General features: G+C 36.1%; 1 protein-coding gene across 1 annotated transcript in view; it reads left to right on the top strand.

The window, feature by feature from the left end:
- Positions 1-21,083, top strand: part of LOC108965654 — a 336,480-nt gene that overhangs the window by 242,580 nt on the left and 72,817 nt on the right. Inside the window, exon 6 of the mRNA XM_018928203.1 lies at positions 195-551. The gene's annotated coding sequence lies outside the window, so the exon portion shown is untranslated. The remainder of the gene's footprint in view (positions 1-194; positions 552-21,083) is intronic.

The raw sequence follows: 21,083 nt of genomic DNA on the forward strand, positions 1-21,083 counted from the left end.
AAAAAAAAAAAAAAAAAAACACACACACACACACACAAAGAAGCCAAAAAATCACTAAAATATGTAGAAGAGCTGGAAGTCAATGCACACACAAGAGCTTAGCATAGAATTTTACACAGATTTCTCATTCATGAAATAAGCACTTCAATCGCATTGCATTTATGCTCCGTATATTTTTGCTTTTGTACTTACAGTTGCTTATGTATGTGTCCAGTTGGTTGAATGGCGCTTAAGCTGTCTCGCATGCAGGAAGTGGATGTGAATCATTAACAAGTGCAACAACTGGCAAACGACGAAACTTACACATACATACATACACCGATACACATATACGCCAACGTGTGGCAAGTGCGGAGCCTTGGGCGCCACTCCGTTATATCTCTTTTACGGCGGCCCAGCACGTAGGCAACTTGCCAAAGCCACCTTCCACAAGTGAGTGAGAACTTCCCAAGCGCAACTGACGGTCCGCAGCAAGAACACACACACACAGACGCACAAATTGTGTTGTATAGTGTAGCTTTGCAGCGCTCATTTTCCATTCCACGCAGCAGGTGAGTTTAATTATTCGCTGAATTTTCAGTTTTGTATCGAGTTGTTGCTCATTGCCGGACTTCTCTTTTGTTTTTATTTTCATTTTAAATTACGGTTTTGTTGTTGGGGTTAACGGCAAGTTGTTCTTTCAAAATTATATTTTTCGGTTTGCTCATTTTCCATATTTGCTCTGCAATTTTGCGCCGAAATGTGATAGAACTGCGGTCAGCAGGCAACACGAGCAATGTCTTGTATTTGTCTTGTATTCGTCGAGTTAATTAAACGCGGAAATTTGGGATTTAATTCTTGGGCTATACTATGATTGCCATGTTTACTCTGAGTACAACTTAAAAATGGTTTGAAATTTTTTTTCAATTTTTCCTGAAAAAACGCATAAGAAATATATTAAAATATGCAATATGCAATGTTGACTTATACTTACATACTCTTTTAATGAAAATGAATATTAAATGTCACGGTAAGCAGCAACCAAAGTTTGACGCAGTTAAATGAAATATTGAATGCAAACAAGACAAGAATTTAGGTTGCACCGAACATATAATACCCTTCACATATTCGATGGATTTTGTATAAAAAGGGAGAGACTAGTTCACGTGTAAATAGACAGACGTTAAGAGAGACGTTATGGGTAAATAAACTCAGTTCCTCACGCATGTACTTACTTTGGTTCGCAGTAACATCACTTACAGCATACACAACATTTTTGAGAAGAGCAGGCACACTGAATTTCACTGTGGCTTACGTTAGGTCACTTAAAACTAAGCGTTGGTTCACACATGACAACCTTTTCTTTCACAACTCGTAGTTTGTAGGGCAGGTGGCGACTAAGAAATTCCAAAGGATGGAGGAAAGAAATGCAGAAATTGCACTACTCGTGTTACCGGTCCCGAAATGCGCATGCGATCAGAATGGACTATGTCAAAATAGAAGTTACAGACAGTAAGCAACGAAACTATTCATCTCTAAAATCATATTAATGAGTCACTCATTCACTGCTGGGTCGGTTAGCCTTAGCTGGAGCGAAGTTTACTTTGTTCAGAAGAAACACCGTTCTGGGCAGAAGTATTTTTTAACCCTCCGAGATATATGTTGCTGTATTTGTTGATATCGCTGTCATGCTGCCCTATAGAAGAATCGCTTGATTACCCCTGTTTTATGAATATTTATCTGCTAAATTAACCACCGGCATTACTCAAATATGATCATTTGATATAATTTCGACACTGAGTTTATACCGCAGTCGGCGCATAAGGAGCAACTATGGCACACTTTTTTTTTTTTTGGTTGATCGTTTTCGAGTTAAATACTCGAACTTTCGAATAATGACAATATGGAATTTCGAATAGAATACGTTTTCGAATCGTGATACAGGATTGGTCACTATAGCATGTAGCTGCCATATGAACTGAAAGATCAGAATTCAGTTTTTGTAAGGAATTTTTGTATTTTTGAAGGGTACTTTAGCTTCTCGGCAACCGAAGTTGACGATTTGTTTTGTTTTGAATTTATCTTAAAATCTGTTTCATCAAGCATTATAAAATCTGTACAAATATGTATATAAGATTCTATAGTACCAAATTTTACTTAAGTCCAAAATTAAGCCCGAATTTAAATAAATTTCTCTGAATAACGCTCATCCAGTTTACATCAGAAAAAATACAACACAACTACATCACACTGATTTCAATCACTAAAGGCTAACTCTGCACTCTTTGCAGCTTCAGCAAGTCTTTAATTATGGTTGTTGTTGATGTTGTTTGTATAACTTTTACCATTTTTGCTTTGCTTGCGGTCGGTGCTTTCGTAAATTAGCATTCTGTATATTAAAAACACTTGGCACAGTTTTTTCCTTCTTTATGCTCTATGGCTCTTAGCAACAGCCAATAACGGATTTAAATACAAAAAACACAAAAAATTGCCTACAAAAACTACAAAAACTTCCATATTTATTGAAACAAAAAAGCGAGCAACAAAAGCAAACAGGGGAAAATTATGTTTTTTTTTTTATTAAATAATCGTGTATATGAGTGTCACAAAAACAACAACAAGCAAATACACAGCCACTTTCATATTGAATGCTGAGTTTTCTTTTGCACTCCCTTTTGCAGCTTTCGTCGAATCTCATTAACTTTATTGCAAGTTTAATGCAGCAAAATACAACGGTAAATTTATGTGTTAAATTACGTTGTTGTTGTTGTCGTTGCATTAATTTCACGTACACTTTCGCAGGCATTGTGTGCCAAGTATATAAAGCCTCTCATAAAACGGTCGCTGCCGCCACACCGCTGAGGCAATGGCATAGCCACATGCACACCTACATACACACAAATACACTTAAAAAACACGAAATGATCGCATGTGTCACAGGTTGGCGGCCGGTTGGAAAGTCCCCCGTTTCCCAGCGCATAATTCGATTGTCCTCTGAGCAAAGTGCTTACATACATACATACGTATCAGTGTGCACAGCCTGCTTATACCGTGCTGTGCCGGCTGCTTCGTTGCTCTCCTGCCGCCTGTTAATCATCCGTTTCATTCATTTTAATGTGATTGCGGCGCTTATTAATTGGAAGTTCAATATTTTCCAATTTCTCGGAACTCTCAATCCGTAATTTATTGCATTTGTCAGTGAGTAGCTCGTCTTAATGCTTTTATTGCTCAATTAATTGGAGAGCGATTTAAAGCGAAAATGTGGAAATGTGGAAAAGAAGTGGAAATCAGCTGCTTGCACTTGCAGATAGTATTATGAAGAATGTTACATCCTTGATTTAACACGGAGGCCTACTTTTCAATTCTCCAATTTACTTTCACTTCTTGTAGCGAAGAGGCGATCAGAGAGAGTGCAGTGCAGAGAAAGAAAAAATAATTTAAAGGCTTAATATATTTATTGTATTTAAAGTGTCTAATGTTGCCTTGATTTTATATATAGCTTACGCTTATAATGTTTTCTAATGAGAATGAGTTAAATATGTTTTAGGGAATAAACAATGCAAATCCTTCCAGTCTCATTCATTCAAATCATGCAGGTATCGTCTTTGAATTTTTGATTGTTATTCTTCCGAAATTCGCGGGAGTAAGAGTAGAAAACATTTTAAAACTTTTTTTTGATGCACCCTACTGTATACTCGTCTTATAGTCGGTTGCTGGATTTTTCTTGTGACATTCGGCCCAGTGATATTTTTTGAACGATGCCTTTCGTCAATTTTAATTAATATTAAAGAAGGTTTCAATATTCTGTTACACTTATTTTCCTTGATCCAAATAATTATTATCCTCAGAAACTTTTTTTATTTTTCTTGAAAAAATTCCAAATTTTAAATCACTACGTTTAATCGTCTAATTGAGATAATCAAACTTTGTCGCAGAAATTTTGAAAGTTTGAGAAGTCAACTTTTGGAATATGTGACAGTGACGGTTTTTGTGAAACGAAAATTAATTGGTGAAATTTTAGTTTGAATGATAGAACGAATCTTCCTATGTTAAATAAGGGGAACATAAAAAAACAAAAAATAGCGACCCCTTAGAGTTATGCTGGCTATGGTTTGAGGGAGGATTTTTGTTTTATTAATCCCAACATTTCAAAAGTTGAAAAAAAAAATTCAAACAATTTTTTTGAAGCACCCTTGTATTCAGCTTTTGACAGCCAAATAACTTTGTCAAACAACAAAGAAATGATTTCTAAATATGATAAAATAATCGTAAAATATGTATTCCTCTCCATAGTACATTTGCCCCAATAAGACTTCTGCCGATATGTGGTCACAATAATTAGATAAGCTAGTTCCGATGAGTTTGAGTTCGTTTAGCTTGAATAATCAGTGTGTTCTTTTCACCACAGTGGATGCCAGAAGGCATTTACAATCTCTCCAATTCTTGAAAATGATCGAATTTTTGCTGAGAGACGTTGTAGAGGTTAACTACATTACTTCTCTTCCCAATATATATAAAGCTAATAATCGAGTACTTAAAAACTGAAGAGAGAGTTCAAAAGGCTTTACAGAGAACGACAATGAACGGCAAAATGCTGCCCAATCGTTTACCCTATTTCTTAGGAAAAAACTAGACTCGGAATGCTATCTTAGACATGAAAGTGATGACCATCACGTGCAAATTATTAAGGGTGACATAGTTATCAAGAAGAAATAGTTATCTGGAGTAATATTAAGTTTGCTCAAAAAGTATAGCGAATTTTGAATTTTTGAAGAATGTGTTTATATGTATGTTTATGAAAACCTACTTTTTTAATCCTCAAAGCACTTGAAAAAGTAATTTTTTAATGATATTGTTTATGTCTTCTTTCGTTGAAATCTCGTCCAAATAACGATGCATTACCAACTTAGTCTTTTTATAATCTATTACAATTTAAAATCTTTTTACCATAAACAGAGTGTGCACAGATATTTGAAATACTCAGATACGGAAACCCTATATAATATATATATAAATGAACTGCCTGACGCGCTGAGCTGATTTAGCCATGAAAGTATCTCCGTCCGTTTGTTTGCCTGTCTGTATACAGGGTATGTCCGGAAAGTAATAGGACTGATTTATTCCGCCGCGACAGTTGTCTAAGAGCACCTGGAGAGTCAGAACAAACATTTTACTCGATTAAATTCAGTGTGAAACTTGGAAAATCTGTGAAAAAGATGTCTGATATGATCAAGTAGGCTTACTCCTTACCCAGATGTTGCTTTAGCAAGGAGTGGTGTGTCGCGGTGGCACCAGGCCTTTTTAGAGGGCCGAGAAGAGGTCGCTGATGTAGACCGGAAGAATGAGCATTCATTGCCATTCTTGACATCAAAGGCGTCGTCCACCATGAATTTGTTAATCCTGGATAAACCGTCAACGCCAAGTTTTACGTGGAAGTCCTCAAGAAACTCAAACGAAGGGCCAATCGGGTCCGACAAGTGATCGCAACCGATTGGAAGTTACACCAAGACAAAGTCCCGGCTCAAAAGGTCGATGAAAGGTAGGCATTTTGAAACGACAGAGTGGATCCAAGGCAGCGCTGTATCAAAAAGAAGTCTATTTTGAAAGTTATTAAAGCATTGTAACGATTGGTTCAATAAGTTTTTTTTTTTTTTAATCGACTCAGTCATATTATTGCGGACAAACCCTGTACAAGAGAACTAGCACCTCAGTGTTCTTAAATATCGATCTGAAAATTGCACACGCCTTTTTCTTACCTCGATGCTGCTCAGGGTAATAAAGATTCTATTCAAAAAAGTGGAAATTTTTTCTTGTTCTCCTTTATAATATCCAGAAAACCGAACAATTGATTTTTAATTTTGTAATGGAAATTGTTCAATCTAAAAGTACCCTTCACCAATCCGATGGATAAACCAAAGTTTGAAATGAGTTAATAACAAAGTTCTACTTCAAGTTCAAGACTTCTAATCTGCTATTGAGAAAACAAAAGCAGCCAGGCGAGCATAATGCGAACAGAAGAGGAGTTTTCTGATTACAAATACAAGAAACTTCAAGTTTTAATTTGCGAAACACCGAGCACGCTAACTCGTTCCTTAAGCAGAATTCTACACTGAATCTCAATATCACAACTCTACCTGCATACATATACTTCCCAAACGCGGAAAGTAACGGCACAGCGTCAGAAGCACAGTTAGCTATTGCTGGCACTGCTGCCGCTGAGACGCCGGTGAAAGGTCGCTGCGTGGTAAAATTGTATTCGGTTATCAAATCTTTGCCGTTAGTTTACGAAACTTTTCCATTTGATTTTCCACTTGATTTAATTACTTAAATGAAACTGTAAATTATTTCCGCGCACCAAAACAATAAAAAAAAAGAAATTATAATAAACTTTTCATCACTGAGCCACTTGAAAGTGTTGAGCGAAAGGCATTCATTGTCTGGCAGCTACCAATGAGGTGGGAGGGGTGTGTAATGAACTTGAAAGAAAGCTCGTAGACAGCGGCACGCAGTTGGCTTTTGGCATTGCCAACCACAGGAGCGCGCATAATGGCGGATTAACACACCACATGCGTGGCTTGCCAGACGTCGGAGATTTCCGCCCACCCAGCCACACGCCCCGACAACAACCTGTCATGCACACGCCCAGCTGACTTTTGACGGTATTGAATATGATGCATGAGCACTCAAGCAATCGCCGAACGTGGCGTGGCGCGGCGTGGCAAGTAGACAGTGAAGGCGGCATAAATTAGACACGAAACAAGAGTTGGTTAAGTAATGCGATACTTGGCTCAATGGCAACGGCTGAAGAGTTGCGTAGCTAGAACTCAAATAGTCAGTTAGCTTTCAGCAAGTCTACTCGCCTACCACACATACACATACACACAGATTTAATGGCGGCGTTAAGCACCATTTTGTGTGTTGCGTGAAGTGGGCTGCTGTTGCGTGGAAGAGGCGTACTTGCTGTTGTTGCATGTGTACGTCTGTGCACCTAAGCGTCGCTAATATGTTTTGTTGTTTTGTTATCTGCTCGGATTTATTTGCCTAACCCGCGGCCTAGTGTTGGCAGACATACTCGTACTAACGCACTCAACTACATAGATTTATATGTATATTTCTTGCACACATCCTCGAAGTTTGTTTTTAACCCGTTATGTACACTCAGCCCCACGGCGCTAACTATTATAAAAAGTTTTTGTTGGATAAAATCCGCTAAAAGAATACATATATTGTAATTATTTTGTAAACTTTTTTTGCATAGTTGCTTTTCTACCTTCCTTTAATTAATATCTACTTGCGTTAAGCAATTGTAGTTGTGCTTTGGGGCTAATTCCGTTAAATAGCCCTTTAAACAGTTTGCCACTTTCGGCATTTGGACGTTTAATTGAATTTTATGTTCAAACACGTATGTGCATGCAATATGCATAGTTCGTGCCTCAAGAAAATGTTTTTGGTATACAACAACATGTTCATGTGTGCGTAGTTTCAGTCAATATGAATTTGTGTTTAATTATATAGAATTAATAAATGAATGCCGACCCATTTGTTGCCTACATTTTGGCGCTAAGGTTAAAATAGCACAAATATCACAAAATTCTCATTCTAATTGAAGCAAAAAACAACTTAACCACAATAATATGGCCACTCAGGTATATATGTATAAATGTATAAGTATGTGTTATTATTCATCTTAGGGATAGACGAAGGTGTACTCTAGTCTAGAAGACAGAACTGAATAATAAGTAAGAATGACGCTTTAATATCGAACTCTTCTCATATTCGATACACGGTATACATCTATATGAAATGTTGGTAGGGAATTTGCGCCTTCATTTCTAATGTATACCCTGGCTTTGAAGCTGTTGAATCTTTTGTTTTTCTTAGAACAATGATTTCAAGCATGAGTTGCGTAGATTAAGAGCGCGAAGCGTGATCAAGCTGTTCCACTAATTTAAGGGACGGCCTGGCATGATCTATGGGTTTTCTCGCGCTTAAAACAGGCCTCTTTTCAATATATTTTTTTTTTTTCACATAAAGAAATAATAATTTTATTTACAATTTTTCTTTATTTAAGAGATACTTTTTATAAATATTATATGAAATTTTAAATTGTTTTAATTGAGACATTAAACTAGGTATTTGACGAAAGAAAACTAAAAAAGGGGAAAAAAGCTGTATTTTTGGTAGACATTTTTACAAAAAGATGCAGATTTTGGAGAAAATTCTTCGATGCTTTTATTTTTTTTTTTTTTAATAATTTAGGAAATCTTTCTTTTAAGATCTGTAAATTATATCTCGAAGTTCTGAGTAAAATTTCATTTACTGGGGTCATGTTAAGTATTTAGTACAATACTCTAGAGATTCTAAGGAATTAAATAAGAATAGAATAAAGAATTAACTAAGATACCAAAAATAGTTTTTTTAAACCGTAAAATCCGTATAACCCCTTAAATGCCCATAATATCCCATGTCGTTCAACTAATTTTTACCAAAGGAGCTCTTGAGTTGCGAAGTGTAGTCAGAACTAAAGTATTTTAAAGGTTTTGGCTAAAAATATCAGTTTGAATTCAGATCGACTCAGAAAATACTTACATGTTCCAGAACAAAAGTGATTCTTAAGGTTCGGATGACAAAATCGCTCCAACCAACAGTAAAAGTAGAAAATCAAAGACCACACTTAAAATGACGGATCGAAAGAAGCGATTTTCGGAAATTAAATTAGTTAATTAGATCATTTCATAATTTTAAGGAAATATTTATATACATCTTAAGAATATTGAGAAAAAAAATTAAAATATTTTTCCGGTTACATGTAAAGTCTGCCAGTCGAAATAAAAAGCATAAATTGCCAAAATGGCGGCATTAAAAAACAAGTTTGATGTTAATCGGATCATTTGCCAAAGGCTAATCACTCATGTTTATAAAACTCAAAAACTATTTGAGATATTAATTGAAATTTGAGTATGTCATTTTAAAGGCATAATTAAGGAAATATAACGAAAATCGTTTTTTTTTTTTTGTTTCACGAGGCAATTTTGACGAAATTTTGTTTCACCTAATACTTTAATGGTTTTTAATTATTTTTTAGTAGCAATATGTGGTAGAAGTAGATTTGGGAAATTGTTTGAGCTCTTCGTATTATTCATAAGACTCCACTAGAGTTATTTAGAAGTGCATTAGCATCCTTTGAATATACATAAACTATATATACTGCTATTTGAAAGTCGAAAAAGTCTTTTCGTATTTCTAATCAAACTTCAGCTTATTTTTTATATTAATATTTAAAATTAAATAAACAAATATGTACCATTATTGTCGAACACTTTTTTTAATATTTCCGCTAGAGACATTATTCCAGCAGTGTAAATCGAAATTTCGAAACTTCCAGAACGGAAGCGAGCGAACCATTGTTGTGCTACACGAACTGATACAGCCTCATTTCCGCAAACTACACAAATGCCATTGATAGATACGCAATCCAAGGGCATTCTTCCCTGTTTTATACATGAATTTCTAAATATAGCGAATTTCTACATTATTTTCACTCATTTTTGAACAGCTGTAACTTTTTCTCAACTTCCACGTAATTAAGTTTTTTTGTTTAAATTAAGCTTAAAGTCTCACCTTTCCCACATATGACTGCAACAATATTTATTTACAAAATACGAAAATACTATTCAGTATATACTATATAATAAATTTATTGTAAAATTATCCATTAGTTAACTGAAATTTATATCACAAAGTAACTAGCAATATTTTAAAGAGGTTTCTCTTTAAAACTGGATATTTACTTTTTGTAAAATTGCTAATTTCGCTTTAAATAGGTTTTGATTAGCGCAATTAAGGCGTTAATTTAAATAATTGTCAAGCGAAAAGTTTTATTTTTTCAACACAAAATTAAATTCTTATTCTCCATATACTTCATTTATACATATTTTAATATTTTCAATAATGTGACACATTTTTAGCAATGTACTAATTTCTTTCTCTTTATTGCTTCAAATTAAATTTTCATTAGACGCATTTAGTTTTTAATTTAAAATTTTTTACATTATTTGGTTGAGAAGTGCAATAAATTTGAAATTTCATTACTATGTACTTATGCAAATCAATTAGTCGCCTAGGCGTCGATACTGAAAAACTCTATATATTTTCCAATAGCGCCATAAAAAGCAGAAAGTATTAAAAAGTTATAAATGAATTATGCAAAAAGTTAGCAACACACATACATGTGCATAAACATTTATTTTTACGTTGGCTTGCGATTGGCTTTTTTATTGTTGGTTAGTTGGCAGCAAAATTAAACCAAATAACTACAAATAATAATTACTGTCAAAATGTTCATAAATAATTGTTTATTTTTTATTAATTAGGCATTCGCGCAAACTACTCAAATTGTACACGTATAAATGTGTGTGTGAAAGAATGCTTTGACACACTTAAGTGCATGACATAGTTGTATGGATTTGTACCGGGTAGTGAAATCTACTAGTTTGAAAGGGCTTACTTTATAACTAGTGTGAGCATAAACTAATTAGTCTGCTAACTGTACATTTTTCGCTAACAAAGCCGTTATTTTGTATATATTACTATCTCATAAGCTATCAGTTGACAACTTTTGAGATGCAATCTTCAAACTAGTGCAAAATAGGCCTGAATATGAACTGTTCAATTATATTTAGGAAAAAAAATTTTTGTAGTAAACCTCTTTATATAAAACCTCTAAAGTTAAATTAACAACTTGGAAGTTGGTACAATTCAGGTCTTTTTTTAACTAGTTTTGAACAAATTTCGAAAATTCTAGTTCCTAAGTGGTATATTAGTTCACGGCAGTATTTGCATGTATGTATGTATAAAGTTATATATATATTACGAAATTACAATTAACAAATAAATTGTTGACAATTCTCTCATCTGCCTTTGAACTTTTACTTAAAACAATTAACATACATTTTTTTATTTTTTATTCAATCTACTGCAATTGAAGTTATTTGGTTAATCAGAAAGCAATTATAATTGATACCTTTTTTGTGCGCAAAAATTACAAAACACAATTATTTACAGACTAAATAAATTCATATACAGTACATATATTATTCATATAATATATTATTTCTGCTATTAAAGGTTAAGGATGTGTGTTTGATTAGTTGATTGCTTCTTTTGCATTTTATCGGACCCATCGAAGACAGTCTCAATTTTGGAGCGAAACATGTTGATTTCAAAGGAAAGAGCTAAAATGGGTCCTGCAATCTTATAGGATATTGCAAAGCTTTATTACAATGGCTTTAAATGTTATCCTCATAGAAACTTATATCTATGCTTCTTCTTTATTGACCGAGATTTTGAAGATTACGTCTTTCAAATGTTTGCCGCTACAACGTCTCTCTTTAGGTTGCTCTTCGTCCCGAATGCGCCAATTTTGATTGCCTTCATACCCGTTGGGCAAGATATATGCCTCATCGCTGAAGAAAATTTGGCTCGAAAACGTCGAATCTTCGGTTCCTGGAGCTGGAACTCGCTTTTAATATAACACTCTAATCAATCTATATGGACAGCGAAGCTTCAATTACGGCTTTGACCTCATTTCGCAATGTCTTGAAAAGCATTGCAGCAGAGGCCCCATGATATGAGACACTGAAGGTGTCAGTTTCTGTTTAAATTCGCGTCAAGCGCAGGCATTCTATAGAATGACTACATGTCATAGAGTTAACGGTATTCGATCTAGTATCGTAAAAGACCAACTCATTAATTTACAAACCAGCCTATCTAACCTATTATTTTTTTTATAATGTTTTAAGTCTCGTTTTTTCTTTGTCACGCATGTCCAACTCTTATTTATTAGGTATGTATCAAGTTCAGATAAATGTTAATAATTCATTTTAAGATCCGAAATCAAGCTCTTAAACTTCTTTCAAGATGACACATAAATAAATATACGAGTATATAAAAATATAAAGAAAAATCGTACGAAAGACATAATAAAAATTGAACAATATTGCTGTGCTGAAAATAAAGTGGAGCAAAATGTCTAAAATTGTAACAAAATATTTATTAAAAATTCATTTCATCAAAATAAGAAATAAATGCTCAAAAAAATAATTTTAATATTCGCTCCGCTCAAGAAATTGATTACCCAATTAAATGTCTTAATAATTTTTATTACACATGTGCGCTCACACACTCAAAACAAATAGAGTTAACGGTTATAATGAATAATTCAAATGTCAAATAAAAGCGCCATGAATAAATTATGGATTATTTCAATTGACTTTGACACTTATTATGAAATGGGCAAATATTATTCACACCACACACACACACTTAAACACCAGCGCAAACATAAACAGTACATGCAAATGCAACGCTTAAAAATGCATGTGTCAATTCGCTTGTAACGCAGCTCCTACCCTACATTATAAAATTTTATTTGCCTATTAAAATATATATCTGTTTAACACATTTTGCCGCAATTTGGTTTGTCAATCGCTTTTCGGTCACACAAAGTGCAAAAGCAAGCCAAAAGGCGCTTACTCGAGAATGTAAAAGCAAAAGCAGCAGATAGCTAATAGAAATGTCAGTGTTGGCATGAGACAACATTTAGTTACACATTGGCAAGGGACTTGTACGACATGGCTATGCGTGGTGAAAAGTGTGGCCAATGTGGTGAATATATAAATTTCTCTCTCTCTCTCTTTCTCTTTTTCCTTGATTATTCCATGACAGTGGAAACTCTTCTAGATAGATTAACAAATAGATCTGTTATAGAGAGGCGAATCGTAACTGATTCATCACTGACTTACACAGCAAATATTACATGTAAGATCTCTCAGAAAGAGAGGTGTAGTTGAATGTTATTATTTTTCGAGTCAAAGAAATTCTTACCGTTACTGTATTTATTGTAAACGAATAAATGCTCCGAAGAATATCGCGGTTTAGAGGCAAAACATATGTTATATCATTAAGTCGAAGGCAAGTAGCGTCATCTTGAAGACTAGGTCCAAAAAAGCAAGGTAAAATAGTTTCTAAGCCAATTACCTTTTCCCTACAGGGCTTATAATTCGCGACAGCAGTTAGCGCGCTAGAGCTGCGGATAATCATAAGCACTAACTACTCGGCCGGCCATTGGCCTTTGCTGAGCGAAGGAGAGAAATGCAAAGAGTGGGATCAAGGATTACTGTGTTGCTGATGGTGCATTAATATTTGATTAAACGCCTAACAAGTCCCCGCGGTATATTTGATGCCACACATAAAAGGTCACTAGAGACAGCGCACGCCGCAGCAAATCGGCAGCGCTTCACTGCCCACCAGTGTGCCACAGATGATAGCTGCGTGTCAAGCAGACCTATATACATTTACAAATATATATACATATACCAAGCACTATGCGAGCGCGAGCCTTAAATACCGAAAGGCTCCGAGGGAGTTCTCCGTTTTCGATTTTTCATCCGAGCGAAGCATAACGGTTTCTATTTTCTTTCCTATCTCCATTTCTACTTGCACCGAATCCTACACATAGCAGCAGCGGCGCATGAAAACTCATGTTGGCGGCTCGTATGGGAAGTTCCTTATTTGCACATGCTACTTGTGGCAAAGCTGCAAGCACCAGAAGTGTAAACAATTTTGACTTTGTAGATGTGAAATGTTTTTAACCACCTCTTTATCATTATCATGTTACCTATATGCCTGTCTAGTTTTTAGTTTTTCTGTGGCACTTTGTGCAACTTGCCACAGCAGCTGCGGCTTTGCATTTCGATTACGCCGCATTCAGCGAGACACCTCCGAGTATGCTGTATAAATGCTATCAAACTGTAGCACTATGAGCGCCACCTGTAATGTGCAACCAGTTACGTGCAACATGCCGTATGCTGCATGCCACATGCACTTAAAATATCAAAAATATTTTTTCACATTGCATTTGATATTTTTATTGTTTTCTCATGTGACTACAAGTTGATTGCTGCTGCAGGTTCTACTTCTTATATTGCTGTTGTTGTGTTGGCTGATATTATTTTTATGGATGTTGCTAGCTACATGCCACATGTGAGATCATTTCATGCCACAAAGAATGCCATAAAGTAATGGAAAATATTCTCGCACACATACAGAGGCGGAAAGTGCAACTCAGATATGCCATGTAATAATATTATTTGGGTTACCAAAAGTTCTCGCAGAAAATGAGTAGTTTCGCTTTTAAATACTAAGGAGCCATATCCAAATTTAAAGTTGATGTTAGATTCTTAATTAAGCTATCTAACGTCCTGGATAAAATATGGTTTTTTGAAATTTAATTAATTGTAAGGGTCTGAGACTACGAAAATCTATTCTATTTGTAGGAGAAGGCAACAATATTTCAATCTAGAAACATTTTCCCAGTCTAATATTTCGACTTGTCTTAACCCACAGATGGCAAGCAGTTGCCGAAGTAAAGGTGTACTTAAGGGTTACAGTGACCTCATTTCGATTTTATTATGCAGTATTGCTCACTGCTCATATATGATTTTCCACCTTACCACTCATTGCATCTTTCGACCCCATTATTTGTACTAGACGCTCTGCGTGTAATATAATACCCAGGAGCCACAATTCAGGCGTTAATATTTTTATGTGGGACATAAAGTTGTGGCAACTTGCGCAAACTGCGTTTACCTGTGGGTAATCACACGAATATATAAAGATTAGAAAACACAGAGAACACTTTTACTGTTGACTCAAAAAATATTTTTAAGTGAACAATACATAAACTAAAACAGTTAAAAAGTATTCAGATCAATTAAAAATAAAAAAGTTTTTCAAAATGAACTCTACTTTATTGGCGTAGACCCCGCTTAGCCGTGTTTACAACAGGGCGCCAGTCGTCCTTTTTTTCGCTGTTTGGCGCCAATTGGAGATTCCAAGTGTAGCCAGGTTCTTCTTCACCATGTCTTCACAACGGAGTAGAGGTTTACTTTTGCTTCACTCGGCGGGTACTGCGTTGAATATTCTCAGAGCTGGAGTGTTTTCGTCCATTCTGACGACATGACCTAGCTAGCGTAGCCGCTGTTTCTTAATTCGCTGTTCCATCCACTGTGGCCTACAACTTCCTCAGGACCTTTCTCTCGAAAAGTCGTAACGCCGACTCATTAGGTCTTGTCATCGTCCATGCTGTGCAGCATATAGCCGCACGGGGATGATGAGTGACCTGTAGAGGTCGTGACTTTACTTGCCAATTTGCCCATTCTAGACCCGTTTGCTTTGCTTCTTTGTCCAACCTGAGGGAATCAGAACTAACAGCGCGATTATTAAGGGCAATGATATCTATGTCATCGGCATACGCCAGCATCATTCACTCTTGTAGAAGATTGTTCATTCTCTATTCAGATCTACAGCTTTAATTATTTTCTCCATGAGAAGAATAATGGGAGGAGTCTTATCTCACGGTAGTTAGCGCCGATTGTGGTGTCTTCCTTTTTGTGCTTGGGCAGAGCACACTTTAATTTCCAAGTCGAGCAATCTTTCATCCGACCATATTTTAGTTGATGTACGCTCCTTATAAGTTCTTTCTCGCGGCATTTGAATAGCTCGGCTTATCGCACCACGCCGCTTTGTTTGTTTTCAAACGGGTAAATACTATTCGAACTTCTTCATGGTCCAACAAAAGAACGTCTACTCCGGCGAATCGGGTTCTCCATATCCAGGTGTTATAGTTTCACTGGCATTCAGCATATTGGAGGAGAAGTATTTCCTACATAATTTCAGTGTGCTGTGGTCATCAATAACTAGATCACTTCTGGGGTATATACAAGAGTATGTTTTGAAACCTTCTGCTAGTCGACGCATCTTTTCGAAGAATTTTTGAGAATTACCCCTGTCGGCCAGTTCGTCAAGCTCTTCGTACTCAGGCATTTCGGCCTCCGCGACCCCCACCACGATATCAAAATCGTTTTTAGTGAGTTTAACGCCAGGGTGGGCAAAGAAGGTATCTTTGGCACAACGGTCCGTAAACTCAGCCTGATTAAATATCCTCCAATTGGTTGAGGGTGATCGACTTCATCGGGGCCCGAAATATGGCTATATGTTGTACTATTTTCCAGCAAGAAAAATTCAGCAAACAACTTGGCTGCCTCGGGATCGAAAAACCGCCAACCAAAATAAATATTAAACAAAAAATTTGCAGCCTCTTCAATTTCATTATCGTTTTGTAGTTTAATTTTCTGGAATCAGAATCCTCATACATCTGGCAATCTATATAAGTACTAAATTAATTAACTTTTTCATCTTAAGACATTTTCTAGAAGGCAAATTTAAGTTTTTCAGCGTAAAACATTAGTATACCATTGAAGTCACAACACTTCGCCGAAAAATAACACAGAGCATAAATCATTTAGTTTCCAACCAATCCTCTTGAATCACACACGAAATTACATTTTCTTTCACCAACGAAATTCGAAATTCCTACCAATAAACTCTTGGCCCCAAACAAATTTATTATAACACAAAAGTTTGGGCCACGTCATCGATGCAGTGATAACTGCTGACCGCGAGGGGCAGACAGCCACATTATCTTCGCCTGAACCGCAGTCATTCACGAAAAACTTCTTTATCTCCAAGCAGCAGAATTAAAAAAAAAAAAAAATGAAAATAAAATAACAATTCCACCTTCACGCATACTCACACACATATATAGTGGTGTACTATATAGTATCCACCCGAGTGGTCAGCGCGCAAACAAATTTTGTTCGCAATAAATTTCTGTCCGGTTTTATCTAAATGCGCTGCGATGGGCTTTGAACGAGAATTCGAAGTATAACAAGAAGAAGAGTGGCGTAAGTTCTTATTTTCATAAATGTCGGCGGCGCATTGTCTTTGTGGCAGTGCTGACAACTGAAACGACTGCAGGCGCAAGTCAAACTCACATGTAAGCGTCACTCTAACACACATGTAGTAGGCGAGTGCATGTATGTGTATGTATGTGTGTGCGCTCGTTTGTATTAGTTACTTAAAAATAGCTTTTTGTGCTCTCGCTTGAACGACAGCAATGCCAAGCCGTCTAAATGCCGCTCAATCTCGGTTTGCGGTCAGCAGCGGTCAAAGCGCTCAGCGCACGCACACACACATATTTATCCGTATATACATATATATATTCAAAGAGTCTACTGTGACTCAACTGGCCCATTTTGCACAGTCCGTTGGACAGCTTGAAACCGTTTGGAAGTTCAAGCCCCAAATTGCATGTCTGTGTGCTTGTGTGTGTGTAATCTGCAGTTCAACTTTCCACTTTTGTGATTTATTGCAGCGTGTAGCAAATGCACATTCCATGTACAAATGAATTAGTGAGAAAAATGGGAACGGCCGGGAAGTTGTGACGCAACCATCGAGGGTATTTAAGGAAAGCATCCTGAAAATTGGCGGAAATTCATGAAAAAAATGTATATTCATTACATAATATATACTTAGTTGTCTTTCAAACATTGTGTGTGAATCTGGTTTAACTTAACGTAGCGAAAAATAATATGGTGAAAAGGTATGAATGCAAAGATGAAAATTAATAAAAAGAGACTTTATTTAAAGCAATGTGACTATTACGTTTAGGACAACTTAACTTAACTTAACTTAACTTGACTCGTGAGCCACCATATTAACTAATATCAATACACCTTAGTCATTTTCTACAATTATTTTTTTGTAAATGACACCAACTACTTCGAAATGTTATACCGCCAACCACGTAAGCTCGAAAAACAAAGTTGGTCCAAACACGGACTTACTTCAGCCCCTCAACCGACCATCTCACCATGAACTTGTTTCTTCCTCGGTACTTGCATACAACGTCCCTCATCTTTGGGGCTTTGTAATTCTACATAAGCTTTCGTCCGCTACACTTAATTCCGCTTGCAATTCTTTTGTCGAGTTGCATGCATCATGCCTCTTTGCATTGCCTTGCTTTGCTAACTTACTTCTGACGCTTTGGCAAACAACTTTTATTTCATATTTCACTGTGCACTTAGTTTCGACAAAAGCTGTTCGTTTAGTTTTACTTAAGTTCGTAATTTTATTTCTTAAACTTCGACATTTTTTTTTTTTTGTTTTTTTTTTTTTTTGTTTTTTGATTGTACTCTTTTATTTCTCATTTTGCTTGCTGAAAACTTTACTTTTCACTTCGTTTTCGATCTGCGCTTCGTTTCAACTCGTCTGTGTTAGAAAATTTTGAGGTTAGTGTTTGCAGCGCGTTGGTAGAGAGCGCAGCGCTTAGCAGCAGCAGAGTGCAATGAAAGCGGGAGAATGAAAAACAATCTTATAAGCACACACACACACACACAACTATTGCGGATGGAGTATTAAAAAGTTTTAGTGAATTTTTATTTTTTATTCTCAATCCTGCTTTGCCGTTTTTGAAAATTTGAAATGTTCAGCATCTTTCTTTCGAATTTCCAGTCATTGCTTGCCACTTGTAACCGTTGCCTGCGGCGCCACGACCACCCGCCGGTCATTGTGTGCGCTTATGAAAACGCTCTATGTGCGACCATGCGTGGCATGCACACGCTAAGCAATGTACCGGCACACAATGAGAGGCGCTGCCGGGCCTCCCGCGCTTACCGCCAGCTGTCAGCGTGTCATTTGCATTCATTCGTTGGCTTCTCGACCAAGCGCGCAGCATCCCACTGCGTATGAGTGATCCCAAATATTGCGGTGTTGCGGTGCAAAATGCAAATGCAGACGTTGGTGGCCACACAGCGGCAGCCAACTCGCCTTTCGTTTGTGTTGATATCCTAATCTGATGGATTTTTCGTTATGCTTGCTAAAAGTTCTGACCTCACTTTGCTCGCTTATTCATTCCATTTTACTTTTGTTTCAACTTCAAAATTCTAAATTTATTTGCAAGTATTTTTGACTGCTTTTCTTGCGCGGCTTCACAGTTGCCACAAAAGAATTCGGCAAAAAGCGTTGTAAAGTTGGAGTGCGTGTCTGAAGTCAATTTTTCCACTCAACAGCGATGCCTTGCCTATAGTGTACAATAAAAACAAATTTAAAATATCTTTTATTCCAAATATATTTTATGTTCGCTCCTATTCTTGATTTGTAATTGACCACTCACTGCTAATGCCACTCAGCAGTCACTCAAATAATCAACTCCGCCACTCAACATCTCTTGACACCAATCCTTGCAATGTTCACCAACACTTCTACATCGGCTCGCCACAAACTCGAAACCATTATTATACATTAATGGCGCCATATTGGCAAGTTTCGAGAATTCCTAATCAAATCTTCAATTCGAAGCGCGCCACTCATGTACCTAATCAGACTTATAGATGACTTCATGGTGCTCGTTGGTCTAACACTTAACCGCCTTAAATAGCTCCTGCTCTTCAACTACACTATTGCTTATACCACTCACACACACATACTCTTACTTAGCTCATATACACATGAATCACATGAACCGAAAGCGCGCATTACTTACATCCTTTCGTTAGCGGCTTGTGGTTGCGCGCCACTTTGTCATGCTTTACATAATTTAGACAACTTGATTTGCCTCACCTTCCATCTACACACCGCTCACCACTCACCACTCGTAGCATTTAATTGTGTTTTCCTCATCCGCAATCCACTCAGCAGAGCGGCCAAGGCGTCGTTAATTGTGGCCTGTTCTCCATTTGCCGCTGAAAATATTTTTGTGCTGTCATTTTGGCCGCGAATTAATTAAGTTTCCTTAATTTTGGCAACTGACGGTGGTGGATTAATGGCGGTAACAGTAAGTGCGAAATTTTGGTCAGAAGTTTGTAATGAGGTGTGTTGACTGCGGAGTATTTTAAGAATTTTCTTACAAAAGCGAAAAATTATTAAAATAGTTGTAGACAAAAACTTACTCCCACTATTTTGAACATTTCACTCTATATTTAGCCAGTATTCTTAAATTTTATACATTAGTAAATTTAAAGCATCAACCCTATTGGACCACTGAAGCATGTTCCAATTATAGACAGATTGCCATTAGTAAGAGTATGAGCTTAGAAAAGATGTGTTGAATCCATCAGTTTAAAAGCGGACACTCTGGAATAATGTTCTGACTATTTATTATCTTAAAGTTGATTATTTTGGTTATACTACTGACTATTTAGCGGTAAATGATTTTGTTTAGAAGGGTTGGGTTTTCTCTATCAATGAAACCAACCAGTTTTACTTCTTTCAGCACTTTATCAGAAAAGTGATATGATCTAGTTGCTATAAGATCTCTTTAAGTTTCATGAAATGTATTGCTATGTATAAAAAGCAAGCGTAAATACAAATACTTTCAGGCGCACTCTACTGATTGGTTAAATTCACACACTCACATTAATGCAACACTTTCTTTCTGCTTCTATTTGTTTTTAAACATTCTTAAACTCTCCAGAGCACTTTATGTAATCCAATATCGGCCGTCCATTAGTGTGTCGGGCTGATTACTTACGCAAGTAAGTTTTGTTGGCTAAGAGCAGCGTGCAAAAAAATGTCCAATGCAAGAACAACAAAAGCAAAAAACAGCAACTTAATCATTTTCCTCAGCAGTTTCATTGTTCGGCTACACACGCCGTGCGAATGTGTAAGACGGATATCCGATTTAAGACAATTTGCAACTTTTTCGAGTTTCGTAAATATTTGCTGTCCAATGCATTGCGCCAATACTCACAAGCAAAAGTAAAAAATTACATGTACATATGTGCATGGATAAGTGAATATATATGTATACGAGAAACAAAAAACAAAGCAATGCTTAAGGATCAAAACGTAGGAAAAATTAACAGAATGTCGAGTAAAACCATACGGGAGCTGAGCAAATATTACTGAAGTGCAAATAGTGTTGCGAGGAAAATAAGTGCAGTAAAAGTTAGAACAATGGTGAATGTTGCATTAGCACTTTTAATGAAATTTAGTTTTTGCTGTTAATTTTAGTTTCAATTAAATATTAATTTAATTATATTTTAAATATTAATCTGAGCTCTAATGTAAATTTAAATATAAAACTAAATATTTAAGTTTAGTTTTTAACTTAGTTTCTGTTTTAATTATTTTGATTTCAATTTCAATTTTAAATTTATTTTTGAATTTAATCTTTATCTTGATTTTTATTTTGACTTAATTTC

Source organism: Bactrocera latifrons, unplaced genomic scaffold, assembly GCF_001853355.1.
Source record: "Bactrocera latifrons isolate USDA-ARS-PBARC rearing strain unplaced genomic scaffold, ASM185335v1 scaffold_144, whole genome shotgun sequence".
Classification (NCBI taxonomy): Eukaryota; Metazoa; Arthropoda; class Insecta; order Diptera; family Tephritidae; genus Bactrocera; species Bactrocera latifrons.